This window comes from Helianthus annuus, chromosome 14 (assembly GCF_002127325.2).
Source record: "Helianthus annuus cultivar XRQ/B chromosome 14, HanXRQr2.0-SUNRISE, whole genome shotgun sequence".
Lineage (NCBI taxonomy): Eukaryota > Viridiplantae > Streptophyta > Magnoliopsida > Asterales > Asteraceae > Helianthus > Helianthus annuus.
Genome location: NC_035446.2, coordinates 71,067,460 through 71,073,243, shown reverse-complemented (window position 1 = coordinate 71,073,243; position 5,784 = coordinate 71,067,460).

Here is a 5,784-nt window from a genome sequence, read left to right as displayed (position 1 = left end):
CTCTGCCCAACAGAGAGGTGACCGACATTTACGCCCGTAGCTTGAATGCTGGTGTGGTTACTGTTATTGTACGAAAACTCCACTAAAGGGAGATGCTTTTCCCAGCTGTTGCCAAAATCAATAACACATGCCCGAAGCATGTCTTCTAGGGTTTGAATCGTGCGCTCAGACTGCCCATCCGTCTGAGGGTGATATGCTGTGCTCATGTCTAGTCGTGAGCCAAAAGCTTTGTGCATTGCTTGCCATAGTTCTGAAGTGAATCGTGCATCACGATCCGAGATAATGGAGGTTGGCACTCCGTGCCTTGAGACAACTTCCTTGAGATATATGTCTGCTAGAGCGGAGAACTTATCCGTTTCCTTAATAGCCAGGAAGTGTGCAGACTTTGTGAGTCGATCCACGATCATCCAAATGGTATCATTTCCACGCTGAGATCTAGGTAGGCCAGTAACAAAATCCATGGAAATTTCCTCCCATTTCCAATGCGGTATCTTGGGTTGCTGGAGTAAGCCTGATGGTTTCTGATATTCAACTTTGACTCTCGCACAAGTCAAACATTTGCCGACGTACGTTGCGATGAGGGCTTTCACGCTAGGCCACCAATACGTTGTTTTAAGATCGTGGTACATCTTGTCCGACCCTGGATGTACCGAGTAGCGAGATTTGTGTGCTTCATCCATCACAAGCTCGCGTAAACCGCCATATAGTGGGACCCAATACGCCCCGTTACATAGTAGGCGCCGTCTTCCTTTTATTCTAATCGCTGCCTTGAGCCGCATAAGGCTTCAGCCTTGACATTTTATGGTTTCAATGCTTCTATCTGAGCATCCCGTATCTGTGCAGGAAGACTGGTCTGAATAGTAAGTTGCAATGCTCGCACGCGTCTAGGCGTAGTGTCTTTCCGACTGAGGGCGTCAGCCACAACATTGGCTTTGCCTGGATGGTACTTGATAGCGCATTCGTAATCGTTTAGTAGTTCAACTCTTCGACGTTGACGCATGCTCAATTCCTTCTGCTTGAAGATATGCTCGAGACTCCTGTGATCGGTGTAGATGGTGCACTTGGTACTGTACAGGTAATGTCGCCATATCTTAAGCGCGAAAACAACAGCTCCCAGCTCTAAATCGTGTGTCGTGTAGTTCTGTTCATGAACTTTAAGTTGCCGCGAAGCGTAGGCAATGACTTTATCCCTTTGCATCAATACACAACCAAGACTGTGAATCGACGCGTCGCAATAGACCACAAAATCGTCTGTGCCCCCTGGCAATGAGAGAATAGGTGCGCTGCATAGTCTATCCTTTAGGTGCTGAAACGCGGTTTCTTGTGTATTGTCCCAACGATAGGTAATCACCTTTCTGTGTCAACAATGTAAGCGGCTGTGCGATCTTTGAGAAGTCTTTGATGAATCGTCTGTAATAACCCGCCAAACCCAAGAATTGGCGTATTTCCGTTGGTGTACGTAGTGCAGGCCAGTTTCTAATCGAGTCTACCTTGGATGGATCGACATGAATCCCATCCTTGTTTACCACATGGCCTAGAAAGTGGACCTCACGAAGCCAGAAGTCGCATTTTGAAAACTTGGTGTACAGTTGTTCTGTTCGAAGGAGCTTCAAAATAAGTCGCAAATGCCGTTCGTGTTCCTCCTGACTCTTGGAGTAGGTCAGGATGTCGTCGATGGAGACAATCACTAACTTATCGAAATAAGGCTTGCACACTCTGTTCATAAGATCCATGAAGACCGCCGGTGCGTTTGTTAACCCGAATGGCATGACAAGAAACTCGTAGTGGCCGTAACGAGTTCTAAAAGCTGTTTTGGAGACGTCCTCATCCCGGAATCTCAGCTAATAGTAACCTGACCTCAGGTCTATCTTGGAGTTGTAGCTTGACCCTTGCAACTGGTCGAATAAATCATCAATTCGTGGAAGAGGATAGCGGTTCTTCACTGTCACTTTGTTGAGTTCTCGATAATCGTTACACATGCGGAACAACTTCTCTTCTTGAGTATAGCGGGGCTCCTTAAAGCGAAAATTAGGTCCGACGAAGATCGAGTCCAATAATTCCCGGAGTTGATTAGACAATTCCTGCAACCTTCCTGGTGTAAGGTAGTAAGATATACCAATAACGAGGGTTACCTCTAGCATGATACAGGTCTGACATCCCACCTGTCGATGTGTAGATAAACCTGACAGTTCTTCTGGTAACATTTAGGGAGAAGTCACGAATAATTGGTGGATTCCTCGATCCTCCTTTCCTTAGTCTTGACATCCGTGTTGAGGGTTAACATTGCGGGGTAATCCTTCCGTAGACACTCCTGGCCCTTCTTGCTGAAATGAAGTTAACCGTTGTGCCACTCTGACATGCTGCAGTAGGTAACATTTCTCCACACAAAGTTTTCTCCTCACTGGGTGTATGCATACGATATCTGGGTAGCCAATCCACACGGCTACTACATCAAATCTATCAAGGGTAGCAGAAGGATGGTCGACGTTGATCACTTGTCCCACAAGGTCGAGTTTGCATTCCTACACCCATATGAGGTTTCAATAGGCTCTCCATTTGCCGTTTCCATAGCAGGTTCGGTTTCGAGATGTACCAGGGTTGAGCCGAACAGTGACGAAGTGATTTATTACTAAGAGTACGAAGACCACCATGTTGTTACAATCTTGGCGTTGTCCACACCAATCCTAAATGCCCATCGCGGGTACCACATCCAGTGTTGTTGCTACGGCTACTAGAGCTCCCAAAACTGTCATTGTTCCTTGGGTTGATGACGTTTTAACTTAACCCGTACTGAGGTCGGTAGGGTGCTACGCTCATCCTCCTGTCCGTCGTCATTACGAGTGGTTCAAGGAGTTCACTGTCTGATACGAGAGTGTTGCGGAAGTGATCACACTTCGGGATCAGAGACGTCAATCCATGAGTTTCAGAAGACGAGGAGGAGTAGGAAGGGTATCGTTCAATCATTCGATGCGGGGACATCCAACTTAGGGATGTTTGTATAAGCACCTAACATTCTACGCGGTTCGCTAGGTGTTCTGATGGGTGTTCAGGTAACACTCGACAGCATCGAGTTTCGAAAGGATCCAACTATAAATGAGAAGTTCACGTTTAAGTTTGAGTAGGGAGACAATTACTGCTATGGCCCCTATAGGTTGGTTATGTTTCATATTGATTAAATAACGGGACAGAACCCCTTTTCCACTTGTTAAGCCTTACTGGGACTCACATGCACCCCACATTATTATTATGTGTGCACCCACAATAATATTGTGATTTGCATGTTCATCTCAGCTCCTCTTAACTCATGTCAAATGGTTCCCCACACTCGAGTAGGAAATCAAAGATTATCACATAGCGTAGGTTATGAAGGTTTAGGGAATGACCACCCTATCAGTCACTTATTACGTGAAAATGTACATGAATTCATATCGGTGTGCTAAACGTGCAATCACATGCAATATCGTATGTAGGTGTTCACTAGTTATGTAGTACAATGAGTATAAGAGAGACGAACCTTGCAATCTGGAGCTGAGTGTCATGGTCGTATTCCCGTTTTCAGAACTGTCCGGTTATAGTCTGGTTTTACAAAAACAGTTTCCCCTTTTTAAAACCAAGTTCACTATAACCAATGGCTCTGATACCAATCTGTCACACCCCCAAAATCCACATGCGGAGTACCACCGCTTGGAGGCGTGACTGACCAGGATCTTAGCCACCAATCACATTGAACATCATGAGTATATTTAAATAAACTTTCATTTATTAACAACAGTGTACAATATTTCCCAGTTTACAGCGGAAGCATATTCAACTCAATAAGTGTTTATAAAATCACATGTAAGCTCTTAGTCTTGTGTTGCGTTTCCTTGTGTCCCGACCCTTGACCACTCCAGCTTCCCAGACAGCAAGTTCCTTTGACATGCACCTAAAGGCCTGCAAGGCATGTAACAACTAGTCAACAACAATGTTGAGCGAGTTCACAGTTGGGTGTTCGTTTTAAGTGTTTTACGAAAACGTAGTTTGTCTTTAGCTGGCTCACTTGCCGTGGGGGTTTCCCATGTTGGATATATGTTTAACCAGTTTACCCTATTTTCCAAACCTTTTTACGATATTTAGTGGGGGCTTCCCATGTTGTATGTTGCTAGACTAGTTGTAACCATGAGTGTTCTTCTTAACCCGAGAACAGGAGTACGTACGAGGTTTGCGTAGGTTTTACGTAAGTGCCCTTGTTAACCTGAGGACAGTGGTACGCGTGTGGTTTACGTAGGTTTTACGTAAGTGTCCCTCGAAACATGAGGACAGTAGTAAGCACAAGTATACGTAGGTTTTACGTATGTGTCCCTCGAAACCTGAGGACAGTAGTAAGCACAGGTATACGTAGGTTTTACGTATGTGTCCCTCGAAACCTGAGGACGATGGTAGATAGTGTAGCAGTAGTAACAGTTCGAGTAATTGTTCAATCTCATTCCATCAATACCATTCCCAACCCACCGGGAATCCCATGCCTTGGAAGTGTGAACTCACCTTGGTTTGCTCGGTTGGATTATCTACGAGTCTACCAGTTGATCAAGTATGTCCTAAGGGAGTTACCGATAACAGTCAGTCATACTTGTATGTAAATCACAGTTTTCGTATTCAACAAGTTCACATGTTCATTGATCACATACAACACATCTACTGTACATATAACACACGCATGTAATTGGTATCTTGGAAATCAATTCGTACACACTGAGTCATCGAATATTCACTTATCATGTAGTGGTTCCAACAACTTTACACACATTTACAATTTCCTACGTATACTCCAAGTCCACATATTTATCATGTACCGCCCAATTATGTAGACATGCCCGAGTAAGACAAATCCCACCCCTTCCAAACCGGGCCCGACTGGAGAAAATCTGTACGTGGGCCACTCGGGCCGAACCCCAAAAACATTTCATCGGTTAATGGGTTTTCAAATAACATGTACGACTCATCCTAGCAGGCCATAACTTTGCCCAGCCCATCGACCAGGCCCATTTGCTGTTGTAACCCCTTACGCAGCCCCGTAGTCAAGATTGACCCAACACTTTTGTTACTTGACTACAATTACAATGTGTGATCCATTCTACAATCCCCAACCCACTTATACGACACCAGTTTAACACTAATCAAGTGAGTGTGTAACAACATACCCGGCCCAAGCTATTTCGCAAATATATATACGTATTCCGGCCCAACTATTGTTACAAACCGCCCCCCTTCCCTGGGTGAAATCAGTTGGACCAGTGGCCCAGGTCTAATGAAGCGGCCCACTTAAATTCGATTGTGTGTGTGCTCTGATTTAATAAACTAATTTATTTATGTGTGACTTATCCTAAAATCATAAACTTTTAGCTTTGAAAACGTGTCAATCAGTTGCATATCCCAGCAACTAATTCACTGACTTCCATTATCTCAACTAGACTAGAGTGTATGATGTGTTCATTCAATAAATGTTAATTTATCTAGTTAACCAACACGTGTAACTATGAACCAAAACACTAATTATGCAAATACCCATATATGAACCTAAGTCAAAAGTCTGTTATCATGAGATCCTTTATTTATTCGACAATCATCATTCAATGTTACTTAGGAATATACATAATAACTATCGAATCACAAAAATTGGTAACAAACATTCAAGTTTATACAATATACTACCCGATTCACCACCTATCCGATTATATTTCTCCGATTCATATCATTCGTTCAATGCACCAGTCTTTCGTTAAGTTTCTCATGGCTCGATCTTAT